We start from the raw sequence: 27,840 nt of genomic DNA, 5'->3' as shown, positions 1-27,840 counted from the left end.
CAAAACAGCTGGAGGGCCAAGTTTGGCCATCACTGCTATAATGTGTCTTGTGAAACGTATGCACAAGCCTCATTTAAATGAATAAATGAATAGCAGCCTTTTCTTGCTGTTTCATTTCACCGTGCCACTTTCTTGAATTACCGTATTTTTCGCTCTATAAGACGCACCAGACCACAAGACGCACCTAGTTTTTGGAGGAGGAAAACAAGAAAAAAAATATTCTGAATCTCAGAAGCCAGAACAGCAAGAGGGATCGCTACGCAGTGAAAGCGGCAATCCCTCTTGCTGTTCTGGCTTCTGTGATAGCTGTGCAGCCTGCATTCGCTCCATAAGATGCACACACATTTCCCCTTATTTTTAGGAGGAAAAAAGTGAGTCTTATAGAGCAAAAAATACGGTAATTACAATTGGCTAAGTGCATAAGTAATTGGCTAAGTGTGCATCACTAAATTGGTAAGAGAATTGCCAAGTGGTTTTGCCAGAAAAATGATGAAATTTCAGCTTGGATGAATTTATTGCAAGCATTTTGTCTGAAAATAAAATCCTTTTACATACGATACCTCACGTGTGCAGCTGTGAGCATTTATAAAATCAGTAATGTATCATTGGTTCTTCTGTGCTTCACTTCCTCCAAAGTAGATTTGTAGAACATTCTCCTTTTGGGGATTGATTTGTACTGTCCCTTTTGATGAAATTAAGATGGTAGTAAAAACTAAGGCAAATAAGCAAGCCCTCGGCACCCCAATCTCTCTCATTGCCAACAAAAGCTAATAAATGAATAGATAAAGAACCTACTCATAGGGACGCGGGTGGTGCTGTGCGTTAAACCACAGAGCCTAGGACTTGCCGATCAGAAGGTCGGCGGTTCGAATCCCCATAATGGGGTGAGCTCCCATTGCTCGGTCCCTGCTCCTGCCAACCTAGCAGTTCGAAAGCACATCAAAGTGCAAGTAGATAAATAGGTACCGCTCTGGCGGGAAGGTAAACGGCGTTTCTGTGCACTGCTCTGGTTCGCCAGAAGCGGCTTAGTCATGCTGGCCACATGACCCAGAAGCTGTATGCCGGCTCCCTCGGCCAATAAAGCGAGATGAGCGCGCAACCCCAGAGTCGGCCACGACTGGACCTAATGGTCAGGGGTCCCTTTACCTTTACCTTTAAAGAACCTACCCACGTGATGCTGAAACAGTAACCTTGCCCATGCACTATGTAAGACAGGGGTCAGCAAACTTTTTCAGCAGGGGGCCAGTCCCTCAGACCTTGTGGGGGGCCGGACTGTATTTTGAAAAATAATAATGAACGAATTCCTATGCCCCACAAATAACCCAGGGATGCATTTTAAATAAAAGGACACATTCTACTCATGTAAAAACATGCTGATTCCCGGCCAGATTGAGAAGGTGATTAGGCCGCCCCCGGGCCTTGGGTTGCCTACCCATGGTCTATAACATTTCTGTCTCACATTGAATGTAACTGATCTGTAAAAAGGACTCTATGAACTGAAAGCAGAGACACTGTATGTACTTTTGTAACCCCAGAAAATCTTTAACAGAAACAATTTTTTAAAATAGCTAGATTTGGATTTTTTTTTCCAAAATCAAGAACCTTGCAAATTTGGAAGCTCACGTTTGCCTCTTCCATTATCAGTATTTTGCCTGCAAAAGTATTCTCAGCCTTTTAGATTTTAATATTCTGTGTTACTATATTTACTTTTTAAAGCTTGTATTCACCCTTTCAATAGCGGTGAACAGGGCAAGTTAGAATTAAGTAGTTGAAAATACAATAAATAAATAAAAATCTAAAATGCTTGCAAGCCTATAATTAAGCATAATGTAGTAGTGTTTGCTTTAACTAGATGGAGTAGAGCACCTCATAATTAAGTTTCTTTAAAACTTTTTAATACCCTTTGTTGACAATCCCTTCAATGAAAAACATCTCTATAGAGTTCTGCTAAAACAAACATTTGTTGAGGAAAGCTAATTTCTTGTACTGCGAGGCACTTTTCAGTTTTATGAATGGCCTGCACTGTGGATAGATTATCATTACATCCCACATAAGTTATTTAAGACAATGAAAATCTTAGGTTTATTGCCAAAGAACTATGACCCTGTTGCACTCCAGGCCACCCAGCTTCCCCATTAAAAAGAGTAAGAATTCCCTGGGGCCTCTATCAGCTAGTCAGGAGACAGTGCAGAAGAGAATAGCCTAGGCTATGCCATAGAATAGTCTCCAGAAGACAAGGTGATGTGTAAAAAGCTTTTTGTGAAAGCTTGCAAACAGGTGGTCAGTCACATCCTTTGCCAGACTGATTCTCTTCAGATATAAGCTGTGCTGGCTACAGGCAAAAGGAACTGTAGTCTAGAACAGGGGTCAGCAACCTAAGGCCCATGGGCCAAAAGCGGCCCGCAGAGGTTGTTTGACTGGCCCACGAGCTGCCCCCAAACTGAGTTGCCCACTCGCATGCTGCGCTAAACCAGCACGGCATGGGGACTCGCTTCCGCGGCGCCGGAAATCGCGTCTGCACATGTGCAGACACCAAAAATCTCAGGTCACGTGCATGCACAATCCGGTCCCCGGATCTCAGCAGGACCGATCCGGCCCAGGCAAGATAAACCTTGCTGTCCCCAGTCTAGAACATATGGAAGACACTAGGTTGGCAAAGCCTCGACTATCCTTTCCGTAGACTCTCAGGTAGGATACAACCTCAGTTTGTTCAATTGTATGGAAATACCTTGGATCCCAAATGCCCTGGAACTTGGACGTTTTGGCTCCCAAACGCTGCAAACCTGGACGTGATTGTTCCAGTTTGCGAACGTGCTTTTGGAACCTGAACGGGGCTTCCACGGCTTCCGATTGGCTGCAGGAACTTCCTGCAGCCAATCAGAAGCTGCAATTTGGTTTTTGAACGTTTTGGAAGTCAAATGGACCTCTCGAACGGATTCCATTTGACTTCCAAGGTACGAATGTATATGTTCAAGTCCTCCTGCTAATGTCTTGTTCCAAAGGCATTGCTGTTTGCAGTACAATCACTTAGTAAGAAACTAGTCCTTTGTTGATTACAAAATTACTATAGGGGCAACCCCACATTTATGGATGCTCAATCTTTGTGCAACTGCACATACACACATCAGACCAAACCTGGAAGTGGCCCAAAACATCACAAAAAGGCGTGGGGGAGGAATGTGGTGTTTGCAGGCTTCTTCAATGGTATTTCAAATATATGCGATTTCACTTAAACGTGGTGCCTGCGTAAATGGGGAGTTGCCTGTACAGTACTAAAAGCGGCATAGTGTCTTGTTTGCTGCAAACTATGTTGCATAGCTTAAGGATTAATGGACCAGGTTATGGGAGGGATTTTTCTGATGCATAGTTTCCGGGGAGGGGGTGAATCAATTTTGATTTGTGTGACTCCTGAAAGTTTTGAAATTTCAGATTTAACACTACATTAATAAAAGGACTTGTGGGTGTCCTTGCCTGTATAAGCTGTTTTATGCAACGGGAAATTGTTCTGAACCCTGGGCACTGAAAACTGAACAAAGCAATCTCTGAACTGTGGTGGGTTTTGTGGTCTGGAGGACTGCCCAGTTGAAAATAAACTTAAATTTTATCTGTAGCAGATTCTCCTTTAGGTCATGGGAAGATGCTATAAACTTCACTCTGTCCTTGCAGTAGACATAATGCATTTTAGTTTGCTAAATATCGAAGTTCAAGGTAGTTGGCCCCAAACAACTTCAAAAATACTAATTTCACAACATTTCGTGCATCTAGCAATATGCTGAAAACATACCTGTTTACACAAGCAAGTAAAGCCAGGATATGTTAATAATAATAATAATAATAATAATAATAATAATACATTTTTATTTATACCCCACCCTTCCTGGTTCAAAAACCGGGCTCAGAGCAGCTAACAACTAATTAAAAACACTTATAGAATCATAGAATCATAGAATCATAGAATTATAGAGTTGGAAGAGACCACAAGGGCCATCGAGTCCAACCCCCTGCCAAGCAGGAAACACCATCAGAGCACTCCTGACATATGGTTGTCAAGCCTCTGCTTAAAGACCTCCAAAGAAGGAGACTCCACCACACTCCTTGGCAGCAAATTCCACTGTCGAACAGCTCTTACTGTCAAGAAGTTCTTCCTAATGTTTAGGTGGAATCTTCTTTCTTGTAGTTTGGATCCATTGCTCCGTGTCCGCTTCTCTGGAGCAGCAGAAAACAACCTTTCTCCCTCCTCTATGTGACATCCTTTTATATATTTGAACATGGCTATCATATCACCCCTTAACCTCCTCTTCTCCAGGCTAAACATGCCCAGCTCCCTTAGCCCTTCCTCATAAGGCATCGTTTCCAGGCCTTTGACCATTTTGGTTGCCCTCCTCTGGACACGTTCCAGTTTGTCAGTGTCCTTCTTGAACTGTGGTGCCCAGAACTGGACACAGTACTCCAGGTGAGGTCTGACCAGAGCAGAATACAGTGGCACTATTACTTCCCTTGATCTAGATGCTATACTCCTATTGATGCAGCCCAGAATTGCATTGGCTTTTTTAGCTGCCGCGTCACACTGTTGGCTCATGTCAAGTTTGTGGTCAACCAAGACTCCTAGATCCTTTTCACATGTACTGCTCTCAAGCCAGGTGTCCCCCATCTTGTATTTGTGCCTCTCTTTTTTTTTGCCCAAGTGCAATACTTTACATTTCTCCCTGTTAAAATTCATCTTGTTTGTTTTGGCCCAGTTCTCTAATCTGTCAAGGTCGTTTTGAAGTGTGATCCTGTCCTCTGGGGTGTTAGCCACCCCTCCCAGTTTGGTGTCATCTGCAAATTTGATCAGGATGCCCTTGAGTCCATCATCCAAGTCGTTGATAAAGATGTTGAATAAGACCGGGCCCAAGACAGAACCCTGTGGCACCCCACTAGTCACTCTTCTCCAGGATGAAGAGGAACCATTGATGAGCACCCTTTGGGTTCGGTCAGTCAGCCAGTTACAAATCCACTGAGTGGTAGCATAGTCAAGACCACATTTTACCAGCTTCTTTACAAGAATATCATGGGGCACCTTGTCAAATGCCTTGCTGAAATCAAGGTAGGCTACATCCACTGCGTTCCCTTCATCTACCAGGCTTGTAATTCTGTCAAAAAACGAGATCAGGTTAGTCTGACATGACTTATTTTTCAGAAATCCATGCTGACTATTGGTGATCACAGCATTCCTTTCTAGGTGCTCACAGACTGTTTGCTTAATGATCTGCTCCAAAATCTTCCCTGGTATTGATGTCAGACTGACTGGGCGGTAATTATTTGGGTCCTCTCTTTTCCCCTTTTTGAAAATAGAGACAACATTTGCCCTCCTCCAGTCTGCCGGGACTTCGCCTGTTCTCCAGGAATTCTCAAAGATGACTGCCAGTGGTTCTGAGATCACATCTGCCAGTTCTTTTAATACTCTTGGATGCAGTTCATCTGGCCCTGGAGACTTGAATACATCTAAACTAGCCAAGTATTCTTGTACTATCTCCTTAGTTATTCTGGGCTGTGTTTCCTTTGCTGAATCATTTGCTCCAAATTCTTCAGGTCGGGCATTGTTTTCTTTATCGGAGAAGACTGAGGCAAAGAAGGCATTGAGGAGTTCAGCCCTTTCTGTGTCCCCTGTTTGCATTTCACCATCTTCTCCTCTGAGTGACCCCACTGTTTCTTTGTTCTTCCTTTTGCTACGAACATACCCATAAAAGCCTTTTTTGTTGCTTTTAACCTCTCTAGCAAGCCTGAGTTCATTCTGTGCTTTAGCTTTTCTGACTTTGTGTCTACACGTGCTGGCTATTTGTTTGAATTCCTCTTTGGTGGTTTCCCCCCTTTTCCATTTTTTGTACACATCCTTTTTTAATCTTAACTCAGTTAAAAGTTCTTTAGATAGCCACCCTGGCTTCTTTAGGCACCTTCCATGTTTCCGTCTCATTGGTATTGCCTGACATTGTGCTTTTAGTATCTCCCTCTTAACAAACTCCCAGCCATCATGAACTCCCTTTCCTTTTAGTATTACTGTCCATGGGATCTCACCCAGCACTTCCCTAAGTTTTATGAAGTCGGCTTTCTTAAAGTCAAGAAATTGAGTCCTAGTATGCTTGGCTGCTCCTTTCCGCTGTATAGTAAACTTCAGAAGAGCATGATCACTCGCGCCTAATGATCCTTCCACTTCTACCCCACTAACCAGGTCATCAACATTGGTTAGGACCAGATCTAAAATGGCTGTTCCTCTTGTTGCTTCTCCCACTTTCTGGACAATGAAGTTGTCTGCAAGGCCAGTGAGGAATCTGTTTGACCTTATGCTCTTGGCTGAGTTTAACATCCAACAAATATCCAGGTAATTGAAGTCCCCCATTACTACTATCTCCCTTCCTTTTGCATGCTTAGCCATCTGTTCCAGGAAGGCATCATCTATGTCCTCCGTTTGGCTTGGGGATCTATAGTAAACTCCCACAATGAGGTCACTGTTATTCTTCTCTCCCTTAATTTTGACCCAAATGCTCTCACTTTGGCTTAATTATAAAAGCAGCATAAAATACAGTATAAAAACATGAATAACAATAAAATTCAAAAATAAAAAATCAATTTAGGGGAAATAAGCATTAGATAATCCCCAGGGCTAGCTGGCTGAATTGGTCCTACTTGGGTCAGCGAGGAGGCCAGGGGAGAATTAGCTGTGGGGTCTGATGTTTTCTGCCTTAAGTTTAAAATGGCCTTTAGAAAACTACTATTTCTCTTCTAGCTTAATGCTAAGATATATATTTGTGCTCCCCGCCCCCCACCGTGTGTTCACGTGCCAAAAAGGAGGGCATGCAACAAATTCTCTGCAATATGCAAAGTGGCAGAGCAGATGCATTTGCCCTGGCTGCACAGAACCAGATTCCTGTGGGATTCAAGTCATTTCCTCTTTGGAAGTGGCTTCTTGAGCAGGAATTTTTATATGGTACCCCTAAGAGGTGAAAAAGGGATTAGGCAAATTCATGAAGGGTAAGACTATAAATAAGGGACGCGGGTGGCACTGTGGTTAAACCACTGAGCCTAGGGCTTGCCAATCAGAAGGTCAGCGGTTCAAATCCCCGTGACGGGGTGAGCTCCCGTTGCTCGGTCCCTGCTCCTGCCAACCTAGCAGTTCGAAAGCATGTCAAAGTGCAAGTAGATAAATAGGTACCGCTCTGGCGGGAAGGTAAACAGCTTTTCCGTGCGCTGCTCTGGTTCGCCAGAAGCGGCTTAGTCATGCTGGCCACATGACCCGGAAGCTGTACGCCCACTCCCTCGGCCAATAAAGCAAGATGAGCGCCACAACCCCAGAGTCGGCCATGACTGGACCTAATGGTCAGGGGTCCCTTTACCTTTACCTTTAAGACTATAAATGACTACTAGACATGATGGGCTATACCATGCCTCCGTGGTGTGTGGCAGTAATGCTTCAAAATGCCAGTTGCTACAAACCTCAGGAGGGGAGAGTGCTCTTGCACCCGGGTCCGGTTTGCAGGATCCCCAGGCTTCTGGTTGGCCGCTGTGGGAGCAGGATCCTGGCTAGGTGGGCCATTGGCCTGATCCAGTAGGCTCTTATGTTCTTGGGTTAGGTAGACACAGGGACCCAACTCCATCTCCATCATTAATAAAGCCCTACTAAAACCCACAAAACTCCTAAACAAGTACAGTGGTACCTCGAGTTACAGACGCTTCAGGTTACAGACTCCGCTAACTCAGAAATAGTACCTCAGGTTAAGAACTTTGCTTCAGGATGAGAACAGAAATCAGGCAGCGGCAGCGGGAGGCCCCATTAGCTAAAGTGGTACCTCAGGTTAAGAACAATTTCAGGTTAAGAACGGACCTCCAGAACAAATTAAGTTTTTAACCCGAGGTACCACTGTATACATTTTTTTTTTAAAAAAATACTGTATACATTTTTTTAAAAAAACCCCCAATTAAAACATAAAATCAGCAAAGCTTGCTGAAATATAAAAGTTTTCATCAGGTATCTGAAAGAGTATGGCAAGTGCAGTTGCTATAAGTTTGCTCATGTCCAAAAGACTGGTCTCCCATCTCCCCAGCAAACTCCCTCTCCACACGTAAAATTTGGCAAGTTGTGAATGCCACTGTGGTATCCCACATCCTGATAAAAGAGGGATGAGAAAGAAAATAAATTGGATTAAGGTTTCTGCATGGAAGCCCTCCCCACAACCTTTGTCTGGATTCCGTCTCAAAATACAGGACACTAATGAAAAAAAACCCACTCACACTGAGTGTTGTCCTTCCTCCATACCTTCTTTTGGTCTTTGAGAACCTTTTTTTTATGTGTGTTCCTTTCACTGAACCACGTAGAACTTTTGAGAACCTACCGTATTTTTCGCTCTATAAGACGCACCAGACCACAAGACGCACCTAGTTTTTGGAGGAGGAAAGCAAGAAAAAAAAATCTGAATCTCAGAAGCCAGAACAGCAATAGGGATCGCTGCGCAGTGAATGCAGCAATCCCTCTTGCTGTTCTGGCTTCTGGGATAGCTGCGCAGCCTGCATTCACTCCACAAGACGCACACACATTTTCCCTTACTTTTTAGGAGGGAAAAAGTGAGTCTTATAGAGCAATTCTGCCTGCTGCTGCTCTATATAAACCATGGCCATGCCTGAACAGGGGAGTTCCCAAAGAGGAGATTGTGACTGCCCTGCTCCTCCTCTGGTCCTGCTTCTTCCACGTTCCCACCAGCTAAACCTGGGCTAATGGTTTCTCACCTCCAGACAAACCATGAGCTGTAAAACCAAGAACAAGCTTGGTTACAGCTTGCAGTTTGTGTGGAGTGAGATAACCAGGTTTTCTCTTGCGGGGGCCCAATTAGTGCCATTGCCTTCCATTAAGAGTTTGGGTGTAATCCTTGATGCCTCCCTTTCCATGGAGGCGCAGGTCACAGCAACAACCAAGACAATATTTTTCCACCTTTGCCGCATCAAGCAGTTGGTCCCTTACCTTTCCCGCCCTGACCTGTCCACAGTGATCCATGCGACGGTCACCTCCAGGCTTGTCTACTGTAATTCGCTCTATGCGGGGCTGCCCTTGAAACTGTCCCAGAAACTCCAGCGGGTGCAGAATGCTGCAGCGAGGCTCCTCCTGGGGTCTCTGTCATGGGAGCATGTTCACCCAGTGCTTTTCCAGCTGCACTGGCTCCCGGTGGAGTACAGGGTCAGATTTAAGGTGCTGATTTTGACCTTTAAAGCCCTTCACGGCCTAGGACCCTCTTACCTACAGGACTACCTCTCCTGGTATGCCCCATGCAGGACCTTAAGGTCCCCATATATAGCAACACCCTAAAGGTCCCGGGCCCTAAGGAAGTCAGATTAGCCTCAACCAGAGCCAGGGCCTTTTCAACACTGGCTCCGGCCTGTGGAATGCTCTGTCTCATGAGACCAGGGCCCTGCGGGATCTGATTTCTTTCCACAGGGCCTGTAAGACAGAGTTGTTCCGCCTGGCCTTTGGCTTAGAATCAATTTGATTCCCTCCCCCTCTTTCTTTTTTTCCTTTCTCCTCCTGTGAAGAGACTGCATTTTAATGTTTTAATGTTGTATTTTAATCTTGTTTTTAAAGTTGTATTTTAATCAACTTGTTTTTATTATTGGTTGTTAGCCGCCCTGAGCCCGGTCTTGGCTGGGGAGGGCGGGGTATAAATAAATATCATCATCATCATCATCATCATCATCATCATCCCCAAACTCGGTCCTCCAGATGCTGTTGGACTACAACTCCCATCATCCCTAGCTAACAGGTCCAGTGGTCAGGGATGATGGGAATTGTAGTCCCAAAACATCTCGAGGGCTGAGTTTGGGGATGCCTGGCTTAGAGTTACATGCAAAACCTGCCACTGTGCTATTACCAAGGCCCTTCAGTCAATCTACTCTGTTGCAGAGGATGGTCTGTAACATGTTAATATGACCCCACCTACCCACCCACACCACCAGACACATAAATTACAGCTTTCAGGTAGAGAAGATTTACTGTGGGGACGACCTGTTTGCCCTTACATCTGATAACAGGGACCACCAGAAGGGAAGATTGCTTGCTTCTGTTTTCTCCTCAACAGATATTGATTGTATCTTGCCCTAAGGGTAAAAGCTGTGGTTTTTTAAAAAGGGACTAAATAAATGACTATGTAGTCTGATAGCAGACTCCCCCCTACCTTTTGTATTCAGATAGCCACATAACTCACAAGTGGTGAAACGAGAAGGAAGTTATGATGATCTATCCAATATAAGTGTGGGTAAAACCTCTCACAGAATCTAGCATGTGTTCTGCACATGCCCCATATGGTAAAGATCCTACCTTTTATAAGTGCTTTTCAGAGTTGATACAAGCTATACTAGGGCAGCGTTCTGTTTTTCTACACTTCACACAAATGTTGGTTGCTGTTTATCATGTGCCTGTGAGGGGTGAGGAGTATTCCATCACTACCGCAAAAAAATAAAATAAATGTAAATAATCTTCTTCTGCTTTTGAAAGCAAAAACACATCCACATTATAAAAGATTTGTCAAGTGAACATTTAATGAGATAAACTGGCATATCTGGATAAAAGTATAAAGCGCAGAAGACAATTCTTTACCAATTCCACCGCTTCTCCTTGAACAATATTCAGAATTTCATTTCATTTCTTGACCATAATAATAATAATAATAATAATAATAATAATAATAAAATTTATACCCCACCCATCTGACCGGGTTTTCCCAGCCACTCTGGGTAGCTCCCAAAAAAATATTAAAAACACGATGAAACATCAAACGTTTAAAACTTCCCTAAACAGGGCTGCCTTCTAAAAGTCAGATAGTTGTTTATTTCTTTGAAATCTGGTGGGAGGGCGTTCCACAGGGCAGGTGCCACTACCAAGAAGGCCCTCTGCCTGGTTCCCTGTAACCTCGCTTGTCGCAGTGAGGGAACCGTCAGAAGGTCCTCGGAGCTGGGCCTCAGTGTCCAGGCCGAATGATGGGGTGGAGACGCTCCATCAGGTATACACTTTCAATTGTGCTTGGAAACATACTGGGAGTTTTTCAGGACCAGTGTTATATGGTCTCGGTGGCCACTCCCAGTCACCAGTGTAGGTGCCACATTCTGGATTAGTTGTAGTTTCTGGGTATTTTCAAAGGTAGCCCCACATAGAGCGCATTACAGTAGTCCAAGCGGGAGATAACTAGAGCATGCACCACTCTGGTGAGACAGTCCATGGGCAGATAGGGTCTCAGCCTTCATACCAGATGGAGCGGGTAGACAGCTGCCCTGGACACAGAATTGACCTGCACCTCCATGGACAGCTGTGAGTCCAAAATGACTCCCAGGCTGCGCACCTGGTCCTTCAGGGTCACAGTTACCCCGTTCAGGACCAGGGAATCCTCCACACCTGCCTGCCCCGTCCCACAAAAACAGTACTTCTGTCTTGTCAGGATTCAACCTCAATCTGTTAGCCACCATTCATCTTCCAACTACCTCCAGACACTCACATAGGGCCTTCACCGGTTCTGAATTAAAAGCGAAGTAGAGCTGGGTATCATCCACATACTGATGAGCACCCAGTCCAACCCCCCTGATGATCTCTCCCAGTGGCTTCATATAGATGTTAAAAAGCATGGGGGAGAGGACAGAACCCTGAGGCACCCCACAAGGGAAAGCCCAGGGGTCACACTTTATCTAAAGGTTCCAGGGTGGTGTACAAAAAGTGTGGCTTCAAATCTTGGTTTCTGCTGCACGACGAGCTTGGTCATACAATCGACCTAGCTGTATCTCCACCTATCTTTTTAAAGATTTAGGTCAACAACTTTGGACAAAACTAAAAAACTAAAAAAAAAAAAAAAAAGCTCAATCACTGGTTTGAGGAAAGTGGATCAAATTGGGACTGGTGCCGAGCTAAATTTGACCCACCAGTTCCTCATCCCTGGTCTACTCTGGTGTTACGGCGCTCATCTCGCTTTACAGGCTGAGGGAGCTGGCATTTGTCCGCAGACAGTTTTTCCGGGTCATGTGGCCAGCATGACTAAGCCGCTTCTGGTGCAATGGAACACCGAAACCAGAGCAGTGCACGGAAATGCCGTTTACCTTCCCGCCAGAGCAGTACCTGTTTATCTACTTGCACTTTTTGGCGTGCTTTCGAACTGCTAGGTATACCCATTTAATACAGTGGATGCTCGTGTTGCGAACGTGATCTGTGCGGGAGGCACGTGCGCAACCTGCAGCGCAACGTCTGCGCACGCGAGGGTTGCTATTTGGCATTTCTGTGCATGGGCAAAGCGCGATTTAGCGCTTATGTGTGATTGCTGAAACCCAGAAGAAACCCGTTCCAGTACTTCCGGGTTTCAGCGTGTCCGTAACCCGAAAAAACGCAACCTGAAGCGTCTGTAACCCGAGGTATGACTGTACTTAGTATCTGACTCCATGCTCTGTGTGTATCACAGATTTCCAGGTAGAAAATATAGCAGTGCCTGCAAAATGTAAAACCCCACAAACAGTAGAAATACCTTGAGAGAATGGCCTGTTACACCAACACCAATCAAAAAGAAGCAGCACATTTTACTGGACAAAAAGGCACTGATTGCTCAAGGAAAGCATGGTCAAACCTTCACATCTTGTATGTAGAGATGGTCTCTGCAAGCAGCAAGAAAACTAGCTTTAAAGTTGCGCCTCTTGCTGTGTCCAGCCTCCCCTTTAATAGGCACTGTCTAAAACTGCAAGGATATCAGCTGCCCTTTCCCTTCAAAACCTGCCTATAAAAGCAGAAGGGTCAGGGGGAAAGGATTTCTGTGATTTCCCCTTCAGCATGGCAGGCATATACTGTAGTAATCCATTTTTTCATCAGCTTATTGCTAACAATCAGCCACCTAAGCTCTGAAAACCTCCTTTTGCCGTTAGTTGTAGATGGATGCTTAAAGGATTTAAGAATGTCAGTCATCATCTTGTTTTGCAGGAGAGAGGGGGGGTGGCAGGATCAGTGGGGGGGGGGGGGGAGGAAAAGGAGGAGTGAGCCGGAGTTCAGAAATTGCACTGTGTGTGTGGTCTGAGGTTATTTTCTCGTTTTATGAAATGCATGCTTCATTCTGGGCTCAAGCAAACCTTGTGCCTCACTGAATGAGCCCCTTATCCACTTTCCAAAACACTGGGGGGGGGGGGAGATTTGAAAGGGCTCTGTGGGCGGATTGCAACTATCAGCAAAAGTGAATAAGCGAACTTATTTAACTCAGGTGTCCCCTCCCCCAAAGCTTAAATGTAACAACTTTAAAGCAACATATGGCCGTGGAAAAAGAAAATACAAACCTGAATGCTTATTAGGGTGGGGCTACTTTAGTCTGAAAGCCAGATTACAGGGTCTTGATGTTCACAAGGGGCTATAAAATCATGGTCAGAAAGGGAAATGGGGTTAAGGCTTGGGGAAATGATTAAATGACTGCTCAGGCTGTAACTTTGGTTGTGTAAGTACCATACATTTAAAACACATTTTGCCCCTCAAAAGAATTCTGGGAACTGTAGTTTGCCCTGCACTTAGCTACAGCTCCCAGCACCCTTGAGGAACTATAATTCCCAATATTCTTTTGAGAGGAAATGCGCTTTAAATGGATGATGTGTATGCAGCTTTCCTCAGGCTATTTACCTTTCTACCTGCATACCAGTTACAGTTACTCCCAACATAAGTGCACTTACTGAAAGGAAATAAATCTCAGGCAATGGTTTTATATACAGTGGTACCTCAGGTTACATACACTTCAGGTTACATACGCTTCAGGTTACAGACTCCGCTAACCCAGAAATAGTGCTTCAGGTTAAGAACTTTGCTTCAGGATGAGAACAGAAATCGTGCTCTGGTGGCGCGGTGGCAGCAGGAGGCCCCATTAGCTAAAGTAGTGCTTCAGGTTAAGAACAGTTTCAGGTTAAGCACGGACCTCCGGAACGAATTAAGTACTTAACCCGAGGTACCATTGTACAGTGGTGCCTCGGGTTACAAACACTTCGGGTTACAGATTCCGCTAACCCGGAAGTAGTATCTTGGGTTAAGAACTTTACCTCAGGATGAGAATGGAAATCGTGTGGTGGTGGCATGGCAGCAGGAGGAGGCCCCATTAGCTAAAGTGGTACCTCAGGTTAAGAACGGTTTCAGGTTAGAATGGACCTCCCAAACGAATTCAGTTCATAACCAGAGGTACCACTGTACTTTAACTTTACTAGCCTTACTTTACTTTATTTTAAAACTGGTATTGGAGCCAGGCAGTTGCCATTTTTATTTTCCCAGAATGCAGTGGGCTCACCCTGGTGCCCTGTCCTAATGTGACATGTAGTTTGGCACCCGCTTCCAACAAAACAATCTGCAATCTCCTTCTTCTCCAAGTCAGCTAGTGTTAGTATTAGACCTTTGTTTTATCTGCGCCGCGACTCCACGATGGCAACATGTCACCTGGTACTCGGAAAAGCTAGAGGGACCTGACTTGGGGTAAGGCAGCTTCCTATGTTCTTAAAATCGCCTGACCAATGGCAGGAGCCAAAGTGTGCTACCCTTCAGCTCTGAAGGCCTAGAGCATCACTGTATTCATACAGGTTTAGGATTACTGTGGGAACAGGATGGGTTGGTTGGTAGGAGTGGGAGAACTGGGCCCTTTCAGACTTACCCTTGGAGGGTTTTGAAGTTTTTTCCAGGCTGCTCAAGGGGCCACAATTCATTCTGGGATGAGCGACCTTCTTGTCTATCCTATCTTCTGGACGGCACTTTAATTCACATCACCTGGCAGCTATCTCTGTGGGGTCAGCCATTTGTGTGCAGCAATTCTACAAGTACTGGGCAGACTCCTCTTGAGTTCCTTGTGGCATGTGGAGAAAATTTGTCTGGTACTCTCGAGGAACTGCCCATGACAGACCTCCATTAGTTGAGAGTTAGGCTGCTTATACACCATATGTTTAAAGCGCATTTCTACCCCCTAACAAAATCCTGCAGACCCTCCAAGTGTTGCAAGTTTTCCGGTTTCTGATTTAATCCTGGAACGTCCCGCTTTTCCTTAAAGGTAAAGGTAAAGGGACCCCTGACCATTAGGTCCAGTCATGATCGACTCTGGGGTTGCGGTGCTCATCTGGCTTTATTGGCCAAGGGAGCCGGCGTACAGCTTCCGGGTCATGTGGCCAGCATGACTAAGCTGCTTCTGGCGAACCAGAGCAGCGCATGGAAACGCTGTTTACCTTCCTGCCGGAGGGGTACCTATTTATCTACTTGCACTTTGACATGCTTTTGAACTGCTAGGTTGGCAGAAGCAGGGACCGAGCAACGGGAGCTCACCCCGTAACGGGGATTCGAACCGCTGACCTTCTGATCGGCACGTCCTAGGCTCTGTGGTTTAACCCACAGCGCCACCTGCGTCCCAGCACATTTCCTTAGGGTGTCCCTATTTTCATCAGAGGAATGTTGGAGGGTATGGAGTTATTAAACCCCTGAGCCATCAGAAGGCAGCCCAGTATAGGGAGGGTTTGTTTTTTTTTATAAAAAAAGTTTAATGTTTTGTTATGTTTTTATATATCCTGTAGTTAACCCTTCCCAAACTACAGTTCACAGGATTCGGAGGGGTGTGTGTGTTTAAATGTGCATTGTATACATAGCCTTAAAGTGTCTTCCACACAGGGCAGCTGTGATGGCAGCAAAGGGCATTTATAATTATGCCCCCTCATTTTTTTTGCAAGTGGAGAGAGCACCTAACAAAAGACCACTTAGTAAGTCCATGGTGGTGCTGGGATTTGAACTCGGACCTCCAGTATGCAATCTGCAGTGACTCTAGCCAAAAATCGCAGGCCACGATCCCAGCCCTCCTTGCCCATCCTTTTCTCATTAGCCAGTTCCCTGTGTGAGTGGTCGCTGAAGCCAAATGCCACATTCCTCGCCCTCCTCTGGGAGAGAGCTGAAAAGTAAGTTTGTATGACCACGAGGTACTTCCAGACGGATTCTTTGTACGCTTCCTAACCACACAGTAAACCCCACTGCCAGCAGCAGGGCTTTATTCACTGCCTGGCCGCTTTAATGTCCGGCTCCCAGGTGCCAGACGAAACTGCCAGACCTCCATGACTCCGTCCAGATGAGCTCTCCCCTCAAAAAAATCTTCATCTCTCCTGCGTCTGAGTTAAGCCAATTGACAGGAAGACAGAGAGAGAGAGAGAATGGCCTCCCCGGCTATAAAACAAATTCACTTCTGAAGCTAGCAATCATCAAAACCTCTCCCTGGAAAAAGATCTCCAAGGCTGTTCCTATTATAGTACCTGCAGCTGAGCTTAGGCTAGTAAATGACCACAAGCTCTCTCAGGGGACTGTGGGTGTCGAGGCAAAGACACATGTGAAAAAACACACTGGCGCATGTTTTCGAATGCTAGAGGTAGTTTTAGTAGCCCATGCCTGGTTCTGATTAATATCCCAGCCCTTCAGATGAATGGAATGTAAACCACATACCAATTATTGGAAACCCATGAAGGAAACTCCCTTTTTCCGTCTCTCTATCTATCCATCCATTTGCCCACCCACATGACTACAAGGGCTTTGAAAAATGCCTCCTTCTTACAAAAAGTGTGGAAAATTCTGCTTTGCAATCCCCCCCGCTCCCCACACTGGGTCTTCAGCCCTATGGTAAAACCAAAGAGATAAAATTGCATCTGGAGCGTTTAATGTCGCGAAAGAAAGAAAGAAAGAAAGAAAGAAAGAAAGAAAGAAAGAAAGAAAGGTTAGCTGTCATGCAGATTATTTCTCTCTCACAGCCGCAAACAACAACAACGTTGCACAAGAAAGAGTCTTGATAACATTACTCAGTCATATTCTTCTTCATCTCCCATAAAAGTCATTTACTTAGTTAAGAATCCATATAAAATATATCCCATGGGGGGAAATCCAAAACTTTCAAATCTGTCCTAAATGGACAGAACAGCAACTGAAACATGTTTCTCAACAGAAGAAGGAAGCAGCTTCACCAAACTGGGTCCACCCCCCCACTTCTTCATGATGAGATGCGCTACACCATTAATAGCTTTATGTCTGGTTTGTGTGGGAGCTGTGATGGTCTGGGACTCAGGCTCGGACTCAGAACCAGAGGAGTCTCAGTCCGCACTGGATCCTCTGCCTCAGGCATCATCTGAACCAAGTCTGGGGCCTGATCCTGAAGAGTCCCAGTCTGCACAGGTTCCCCTGCAACAAGCACCAGCTGGGCCGAGTCAGGGGCCTGAGCCTGCCCTGGCTCCAGATGCGGGGATTACCTCATTGCCTTCAACTGGGCAATCACTTACAGCTGCTCCACTACCGGTTGGGTCAGGGGAGGCTGAGGCGGCCCCTGGGTCTAGTAACCCACCAAAATCTCCCGAGCTGCAGAGACTAAGGTATGAGAGAAGGAAAGACCTGAGTACTCGCAGGAGGAGTGCTCGCCTTTGGGCGAGACAGGGAGGTGAGTCACTGGGGGATCAGGACCAGCCGCTACCCCGACAAAGATAAAAGGCTGTTGGACCCCACCCCAGGTTGCAGGAGCAACATTGCTGTATGCCAGACCCTGCCTGATATCCTGTACCTGTCCTTGCCTGGTTTCCTGCCTCGTGTCCTGCCTTGACCCTGTCGGACTGACTCCTAGCGGAGCCTATGGATTCTGGACCGGACCTGGACCGTGGTTCTCGGGTTACCCCCAGGCCCAGCACAGGAGCAGGGAATGACATGATAATCAGCCTGGTTTGAGGAACCAGGGGCTCTCCAGTTATAGCTCAGCTACAGCTCCTGTCATCCTTGACAACCTGCCATATTGGCTCAGGTTGATTGTGAGTTGGAATCCAACATCTGGAAGGTCACAGGTACAGTGGTACCTTGGTTTGCATACGTCTTGGATTACAAACACGTCAAACCCAGAAGTGTGTGTCCCGGTTTGCAAACTTATTTAGATTGCAACCCCCCCTTTTTGGGGGGGATAACGAACAATTTTTTTTGGAGGCCCCATTGGCGAAAGCGCGCCTTGGGTTACAACCTGTTTTGGTTTACAAACGGACCTCCAGAATGGATTATGGTTGTAAACCAAGGTACCACTGTACCTTCTTCCTACCTTAACACCTTCTCCTCCTCAGTCTGGGCTGCTGATTCTGAGTAATATGAGCCTTGCTCATGATTCAGAAACTGTTAAGTTGTGGGTGAACATATCAGAAGACACAGCGATTCTTCAAACAGCTCTTGTTTATTCACAGGCCAGGACAGAACTGAAATGAAGGGTTCAGTCAGCCTGCTTATATAGAGCTCCAGTACAATGTAACTGTAACAATTTTCTAAAACTATCCAATCACTGAATGTCACTTTCGATCCCTTATTTGCATAACTATCTACAGCATCCCCCTTGCTGGCCCAGGGTGAGAACTTCAGTACATAACAGAAACCACCAGAGAAGCATTTCCCTGCTGAAGGACGCACCTCTTAGACCAGAAATGATGTTTCAATCCAGCCATTGCAGACATGGATCCAGCTCACAATGCATCACCTTTCGGAGAGGCAAAGGCTATATTTGGAAGAAACATGGTTGTGTAAACACTCCTGTGTACTTTAAAACCAGTGTGCTCCAACTGCGGATTTGGGAAGTTGGGTACACACGACATTTGCCCCAATCCACACGCATCCTGAATCTGTTCTTTTCATAGTAGATATTTTGGTGCATCTTCCCCCAAACCAGCTTTGATCCAGATTGAGAAAAAGAATGGCCTAGCTGTGTTTTTACCTCAAGTCAGAAAGTTTCAAAGTATTCCTCCCATTGCTACTTCCCGACATGGTGTCGCCATCTTGCCAGCCACAGCAACTGGAAGCAGTAATGTGAATCCGTGTGCAAAGTGTTTTAGAAGACATTCCATTGGGGAGATAAAATGTAATATCCATTATTTAGAAAGGGAAATAATATTGGTAGAGGTAGCAATCCATGCCAGAGACACTATAAATCAGGAATTTGCACAGGGCCCTAATTTCCCTGCCTCTATCCTTCTAACTAAAACACATTGCAACGGCAAGGTTTGGTTTCCTTGTTCCCAGGAATGTGCTTGTGTACATGTTGAAAAACCCAGCAGATCCATCTACGCACATCAGGGCAAGAGGCCTTAACTGAGTGGTATATTTGCATTTTGAACATCTGTGGTCCTAGCAAGGAACAGAATGGTTTTAAATTGCAGCAGTAAGTGCTGTGTGAATCAGACTGAATAAAACAGCCAGGCAGACCTTGGAAAGCTGGCGGAAGCTTGTAATGCAATATACAGAGTGCAGTAAGTCTTGGATTTACACAGCAGTCATCTTTTTTTTCTTTTCTTTTTTTGCCGCAGCTGTTTTATGATACTTTGCTGGCCTCTAGAGGGACATACGGCATATAGACTGAAGTACTTGGCTAACATAGTAATAAAATTTAAGCACCCTATTGTACCCTTATATAAAAAAGAATGCCTGGGGAGAGGATAAGTGTAATGCTGGTAAATTCCTTAAGGAGGGGGACATGGAAAAACATTTTTTTTTAACCTTTTCTTCCCATGCATAACCTTCTTTCTGCTTAGGCCACCACTATCCTTTTTTGGAAGAACTGCATGTTACGTTTTCCCTGTATGACACACAAATGCTCTTCACAGACCCTACAAGTGTCCCTATTTTCCAGGGACGTCCCCGATTTAGAGAAGCTGTCCCGGTTTCTGATTTGATCCTGGGAATGTCCCACTTTTCCTTTTGTTGTTGTTTAGTCGTTTAGTCGTGTCCGACTCTTCGTGACCCCATGGACCAGAGCACGCCAGGCACTTCTGTCTTCCACTGCCTCCCGCAGTTTGGTCAGACTCATGTTTGTAGCTTCGAGAACGCTGTCCAACCATCTCGTCCTCTGTCGTCCCCTTCTCCTTGTGCCCTCCATCTTTCCCAACATCAGGGTCTTTTCCAGGGAGTCTTCTCTCCTCATGAGGTGGCCAAAGTACTGGAGCCTCAGCTTCACGATCTGTCCTTCCAGTGAGCACTCAGAGCTGATTTCCTTAAGAATGGATTGGTTTGATCTTCTTGCAGTCCATGGGACTCTCAAGAGTCTCCTCCAGCACCAGAATTCAAAAGCATCAATTCTTTGGCGATCAGCCTTTTTTATGGTCCAGCTCTCACTTCCATACATCACTACTGGGAAAACCATGGCTTTAACTATACGGACCTTTGTTGGCAAGGTGATGTCTCTGCTTTTTAAGATGCTGTCTAGGTTTGCCATCGCCTTTCTCCCAAGGAGCAGGTGTCTTTTAATTTCGTGACTGCTGTCACCATCTGCAGTGATCATGGAGCCTAAGAAAGTAAAATCTCTCACTGCCTCCATTTCTTCCCCTTCTATTTGCCAGGAAGTGATGGCCCCACTTTTCCTTAGGATGTCCCTATTTTCATTGGAGAAATATTGGAGGGTTTGGAGTTATCCGACCTCCGAGCCGTCTGAAGCCAATCCTGTATAGGGAAGTGGGTTTTTTTTTAATGTTTAATGTTTTACAGTGGTACCTCGGGTTACAAACACCTCAGGTTACAAACACTTCGGGTTACAGACTCCACTAACCCAGAAGTAGTACCTCGGGTTAAGAACTTTACCTCAGGATAAGAACAGAAATCGCACGCCTGCGGTGCGGCGGCAGCAGGAGGCCCCATTAGCTAAAGCGGTATCTCAGGTTAAGACAGTTTCAGGTTAAGAATGGACCTCCAGAACGAATTAAGTTCGTAACCAGAGGTAACACTGTACTATTTTTTTATGGCTGGGGCAACCCAGTAAGATGTGTGGGGTATAAATAGCAAAATTACCGTTACAGAATGGGACGTCCCTATTTTCACCAGAGAAATGTTGGAGGGTATGTCTTCATAATGGAGGAAGATCAGAATTGTGAGAGACTGACACAATAAACACTGATAACCAGAGTACTCAAAGGTGAGCTTTCTCAGACCAACTCCACAGCAGTAGTTCTACATTTATATTTATGTTTCTGTATATTTTTAGAGCAGGAATGAGGAACCTCAGGCCTGCAGGCCAAATGTGCAATATGCTGAAAGTGCCTTTTGTATGGACTATTACTGCTGTTTCAAGCAAATAAGCTGGTTTGCCCACTGCTGGTTAGGATGCAGAATGGAAAAATGATTTGAATTTAGAGAAAATTGTTGTTGTGCACCAGAGTGCCCGGCAGGCAATTTGTGCAGCTAGTTCATCAGGAACAATGATTGGGAAGCACTCGGAGTCAGTACTCTGATATAATCCCTGGTGTTTGCTACTAACTTTGTTCTTTGACAAAAACCATGTTTGTATAGGAATAAAGATTGGCTGCTCTTTTGTTCAAAACGGTTCCAATATTTTTAAATATTGGTAAAATACAGCATCTATTCTAGGGCAAAGCAGGACACTAATGCAGCTGTTTGGTCCTTCAGCTCATGCAGTTTACAGATGTTGGTTTTTTTAATGGCCTTCCCCCCCCCCATTTCCCCATCTTCTTCTTCCAGTACTGCTCTTCTTTCACATGTGCTCATCCTTCAATGCAGCCCCCCCCATTCATGATGTATTCCAGGAATTGTGGACTACAACTCCCATCAGCCCCAGCCAGCATGGCCAATGATTAGGATGATGGGAGTTGTAGTCCAGAACATCTGGAGGAAATCAGATTGGAGAAGGCTGCTTTAAGGTATATCCATTCTGTTTTATTGTTCCTCTGGATCTAATCAGTGTGCCAGTGGGCAAGCAACAATCTGTTTCTCGTAGATTTTTACAAGCTTCCCTTTGCCTTTTGGATAATAAATTATTCCCCTGGCACACATACAGAATTTAAAATGCCCCTTCCACTGTTTGGGCGCAATGTATTGACATTACCTGATGCCAGTGAGCTTTCACTCACGATGACCCCCATGATCTCTTCCCTTGATGGGAAGAGATGGGATGGAAGAATCTGTCGATTTCACTTCTCTCAGATTCTCATTTTTCCAATCTTAAATTCAGCTCTCTACATTTCTGCAGCAATTTGCAATTTTAAAAAAGGGTCCTCAATAAAGTTCTTCAGCATTTTAGCTAAGGAACACATTTTTGTATGCAGTTTTGACTAATAAGATGTAATATAATATATTGCATTTGCGTGTGTTATTTTCATAAATATATCCATTTTTATGTACACTCCCCGGCATTGCAAAATTCAGATTTGTGAATTTGGAAAGATGTCTGCATTTTGATTCTCAGATTGTTTGAGGCAGTGTGAACTGGATAGATTTGGCTTTCAATGCAAATTGAATCTCATTTCTTCCTCCACTGTTAATTCCAAGGCCACAGCCAGTTCAGACTCCATAAGTATGTTTGTGACATTAGGATTTGGTGACCCAAAGTTTGTTTTCTGGTTGCAGGGTGGCAGCCATGACCAGATGAATGCATTAAAGCCCACTTTAAGTTAAAATAACTCAGGAAGAACAGAATCCATACCATATGCAAGTTCAGATTTAACTCGATTTTTTTCTTTAAATGTGTGTGTTGTTGATCTTGCCGAGTGATCAATGTTAGAAGTGGGTGGTTTGCTCAGAAGCCCTTTTCTGGGTGCATGGGAGCTAGTGCATGATTCTGAGCCATCTCATTTTGGAGTACACGCATGCCTTACGAGTAAGCTTAAATGCAAAAGTTTGTGACAGGCAATATGTTACCTATTACGTCAAGTACTGAGCATTACAGCATTTACACTGCATCACATCAAACGAGAAATGTTATGACATACTCACCATCATAAACCTTAAAGGATTTTCCCAACCCAAACATAGCTCTGTATCTCTGAAACTGGATGCCTGCTGTCACTGTTGATAGCAGCAGCCCTCTGATCATAAGAGCCTGTGGCTGAGTGTGCAAATGCTTACCTGTCAGTGCTCCACGGAGAGCCAGAAGCAATGAGCGGTTTAATGTCACCTGCTCTAGTTACAGCTGGGAAGCTTGGCAACTCTCCATATTTGCCTGTGATGAAAGTATTACGAGGATTCTAATTGCAGAGGCTGCAAATTTATCTGTGGCTTATTGTTTTCTGCTTCCAGGATCTAATTTGCTCTGGATGCTCTCACATGACCTCCTTCAACCTAGATAGACAGATAGAGATAGATGATAGATAGAGAGATAGATGATAGATAGATACAGGGCTGTCTTTACCCGGAGGTGCGAGGGGTGCAGGGCACCCGAGTGCCGAATTCTGTGGGGCAACAGGTACCCGCTGCTGAAGCCGCCTAAACTCTTAACTATCTACCTGTTATGAAATAATAAATAATTTTGATAAAGCTAGAAAAACAAAATACATATATACCTAGGTATTACCGAAATGTATACCTACTGTTTCACTGAAGGACTTTCGGCTTTGTACGCTCATTTACCAAAGACACGCCGCACGAGCGGCGGTGCTTGTCATTCACAATGGTGGCACTTGTCATTCACAACGGTGCTGTGCACGCAAAATGAACTCTTACATCAAAATATTATGTTACGTATTGTGTTGAGCTGCTATGCGGCAGCAGGGTCAGCAGCACCTTTGAAACAATTGATGTTTCTCTTAAGAAGGTGCCTAAACAATACTTATAAGTTTAAGTGTGGTGGTGTTGTGTACTTAAGTATAAGTGTATTGTAAATAAATGAGCAAATTAAAAAGTTTGTTTCTTTTTCCTCCCTTCTTTCGTAAACAAGAGATAAGATGCAAGCGTGGTGTCTGACATAAGCATAATAAAAGTTAATTTGGGGGCTAAACTAAATTTGGGGGCGCTGGGCAGATCTTTTCATCCCGGCGGCGAAAATGCTAAAAACAGCGCTGGAAAGATAGATAGATGATAAAAGACTTGATTAAGTTTTCAACCTCAGAGTTAAATCAACATGCATACAAGGACATTGGATCCACCTCTCTGTCACTGTCTCTATCACCCTCAATGAGCTGAAGTGAGGAAACAACTTCTTGTGTAGATTCCCTGTGCAATTTGGAGAAGATCCAGCATGAGTTGTGTAGACTCTCTTCTTTACAAGGTATCTCTCCAACTCGTGCTTATTTGATGGGGATAGCTTGACGTCATCATAGCTGTCAACTTTTCCCTTTTCATGCAAGGAATCCTATTTGGAATAAGAGAATTTCCCTTTAAAAAAAGGGAAAAAATGGAAACGTTGACAGCTATGAACATCATTCTCCCCCTCGCATACTGATGTGATTCAGAGGTAGAAAGTTTGAACAGGCTTTTATGTTATCTGCAATCGCATTAAGTTCGTCATTCATTCAGCAAAGAACCTCCAAAAAGACATTGCTGTAAAAACTGAAGAAGAGGTGAAGACTAGTCCATTAATCTGCCCTAAATGTCCATTTGCCTTTCTCTTCTTTTTCTTACCGCTTGATATTCTTTTATTATTTACAGTAGGCAGGGGAAGTGTGTACATTATGCTGGAAGAAATATCTGAATAGCTAAGGAGACAGCTACCATTGTGCTATCGAGAACCATCATTGTCTGACTACTGGGCGGTTTGTCTCCTAAGGCTATGTACACATGATACATTTAAAAGGTATACATTTGAGGCACATTTCCTCCCTCAAAGAATTCTGAGCACTAACTCTGTGGGTGATATACTACAGTGCCCAGAATTCTTTGAGGGACAGAATATAATTTGAATGTGCTTCAAACGCAGAAATATGGTTCTGTTTTTTGTTGTCTTAAAAGAACAATATTTCTTTCTTCTTAGCTCCCACCTAATGCTAAATCCTGACGTGCAGGTGCTCTTTGTGGCACCTAGCATAGCCATGCCCTTTTAAAGACTGTACAACAAAAATTAACAATTTGGCCAATGGCTTCAATGCCAAGCTAGCTTTATTCTCATCTCCTGCCCCTCCTTTGCTTAACATCCATCCTAAGGACAAGTTCTGGCGGACCCAGAGCTTCCTCACTGTTTTGTGACATTCTGATTCTTCATAATAAATTTCTTGAAATAAAGGTGGCAGCTTAACAGTGGGTCATCATTTACCTCTCTCTCTCTCTCTTATCTGCTTTGGTGGGCTTGTGTCTGAGAAAACTGCATCTGTTTGCCATAGCACCACATGAAATGACACAATTCCTACAACACAGTGGTGACACTTCGTCTCTGCCCATCCCTGCCCCACTAAACAATTGGTCCCTACAAAATGAACTCCATTGCACCAATATCTGATCATCCAGCTTTGAAGAATAAAGATTTTGCTGCATTTCCCACTTCTCCTAACACTTCAAAATCAGAAATTTTCAACAAATTTCTGAGGCAGTTATTCATTTATTTCATAAAAATTATATACTGCTTGATTGTAAAAAAAAACCACACAAACACACACCAAAGGCCTCAAAGCAGCTTGCAAAAGCAAAAACCCACTCCTCAAAGCAGTTTACTTTGGCAGTAGGAGGAAATCTAGTGATTTCCAGGGCACATAGAAATTTACCATGGGTTAGTGGCATGTTCACAGGATGCACCTTCAATACAGAAGAAGTCAGATGTTTAAAAGATTCAAATGTAAATCTGGAAGGCTTGTTTAATCTGTGATGAATGCCAGGATGAAATGTGTGTGTGTGTGTGTGTGTGTGTGTGTGTGTTATTTGTTAACCTCTTTCTATGCCAAATCCTGGTAAATTGATCATTTCTTTAAAAAACAACAAAGAACAACAACAACCCACCACTATTTGTAACAAGATAATATATCATGGTAAATGTAGATTTTCAGTGCTTCCAGACTGGGGCTTAATTGGTAAATGGGCTGTTGAGATATTGCAAATGTCTTGTTGGCGACAGTTTAGTTTGTTACTTATCAGATTTCCCCTGATAAATGGTAAATCTGGATTAAATAGGGGGAAATATAGGCTGCTGTTTTGATGTTGACAATGTCATGTAGATGCTGCAAAAAAACCCCAAAGCATAAAAGCCCCTTGCATGAATGAGGAGAAGCACCATCCCACCATAAACACCCATCTGGAAGCATCCTTTAACCATCAGGAAAATGGTTAATGTCAGCACCCCCCAAAGTGCAGTGCTATCCTTCAAAAGACACCAGCCATCATAAACTCCCTTGGAAGACCCTGCTTTATCTTAATGTGATTGTAGGAGATGCTGGCTGAGAAAACCTTCGGTGACAACAGCTCTATCTCCAAAGGCCAAGAGTAAATAATTCCTTGGAAACTGCGCAAGGCTTGTCACTAGGTAGTTAAACTGCAATATAGCAAATGTCCAATATAAGCATTGACTTACAAATGAGGTTGGAAAAAAAAACACTGCAAGCTGAAACAAGCCAGCCCATCAAGCCATGAACTCCCCATGACAGATCGCTGAGAAAGTTTGTGACCTCCCTTTTCATAGCGCTGGACACAGACTTGGATGAGAAACTGCTGTTAATCTTCCTAAGCCCTTCAGATAAAGCAAATGATACAGCTAAATAAATGTGCAGAGATCGCCCGTTTCAACTCTACTTAGCATGCTCCCAAGCCATTCCTGCTTCTATCCCTTACTGGCCTCCTTATTGCATTGCATAATTTCCCTTTCTTCACCTGAAAAGGAGCTCTATACTTGCTGCTGCTTTTTGTACACAGCTACCAAAAGTTTTTGGGACACGGGTGGCACTGTGGGTTAAACCACAGAGTCTAGGACTTGCCGATCAGAAGGTCAGCGGTTCGAATCTCCATGATGGGGTGAGCTCCTGTTGCTCGGTCCCTGTTCCTGCCAACCTAGCAGTTTGAAAGCACATCAAAGTGCAAGTAGATAAATAGGTACCCCTCCAGCAGAAAGGTAAACGGCGTTTCCGTGCGCTGCTCTGGTTCGCCAGAAGCGGCTTAGTCATGCTGGCCACATGACCCGGAAGCTGTACGCCGGCTCCCTCGGCCAGTAAAGCAAGATGAGCACCGCAACCCCAGAGTCGGCAACAACTGGACCTAATGGTCAGGGGTCCCTTTACCTTTACCTTACCAAAAGTTTACTCATCAGGTCTGGGTAGTTTTATTATTACTTCAGTTACCCATCTGTAAAATGAGACGTGAATGTTATAAAATGACTGAGCAGCCAGGATATATAATACACAGACAAGGATGGTGCCGTGATGCTGATTGGCAGCGCTGTCCATCAAGGATGGGGCTCTCCGAGGCTTCAGTTGACATCCCTGAGAAGGCAGATAATGGCACATGTGAGAGAGGTTATAGGGAGGGGACTTTTCAGGCCCACAGCCAGGGGCAAGGAGTTGTATTGATGTCCCCTCCCCCCCTCCCCTCCAAATCACTTTGCCACATGCCTTTGTGCAAGGACAGGAAGCTTCTCCTATGTTTGATCTCACCACAACAGTGGCAGTGCGTCACAGCACACATATGCATCATACACTCCATATTCTGATAGGTGATTTTACACACACACACACACACACACACACACACACATTTGTTGTTGTTTAGTCGTTTAGTTGTGTCCGACTCTTCGTGACCCCCTGGACCAGAGCACGCCGGGCACTCCTGTCTTCCACTGCCTCCTGCAGTTTGGTCAAACTCAGGCTGGTAGCTTCGAGAACACTGTCCCACCATCTCGTCCTCTGTCGTCCCCGTCTCTTTGTGCCCTCCATCTTCCCAACATCAGGGTCTTTTCCAGGGAGTCTTCTCTTCTCATGAGGTGGCCAAAGTATTGGAGCCTCAGCTTCACGATCTGTCCTTCCAATGAGCACTCAAGGCTGATTTCCTTAAGAATGGATAGGTTTGATCTTCTTGTAGTCCATGGGACTCTCAAGAGTCTCCTCCAGCACCAGAATTCAAAAGCGTCAGTTCTTCGGCGATCAGCCTTCTTTATGGTCCAGCTCTCACTTCCATACATC

The 27,840-nt window shown here is 44.7% G+C and overlaps 1 long non-coding RNA gene across 1 annotated transcript; it reads right to left on the bottom strand.

The window, feature by feature from the left end:
- Positions 1 to 293: 293 nt before the first annotated feature.
- On the bottom strand, positions 294 to 27,719 carry LOC308458392. Its single transcript, XR_013977341.1, has 3 exons — positions 27,413 to 27,719; positions 1,164 to 1,428; positions 294 to 791 (listed from the first exon to the last, which is right to left on the bottom strand). It is a non-coding gene; the product is annotated as an uncharacterized lncRNA (long non-coding RNA).
- Between the last annotated feature and the right edge of the window lie 121 nt (positions 27,720 to 27,840).

The sequence above is a fragment of the Podarcis pityusensis genome (genome assembly GCF_964106645.2).
Source record: "Podarcis pityusensis genome assembly, chromosome: 11".
Lineage (NCBI taxonomy): Eukaryota > Metazoa > Chordata > Lepidosauria > Squamata > Lacertidae > Podarcis > Podarcis pityusensis.
The sequence above is the reverse complement of the archived record's forward strand: the minus strand, read 5'-3'. Positions and strand labels throughout refer to the sequence as shown.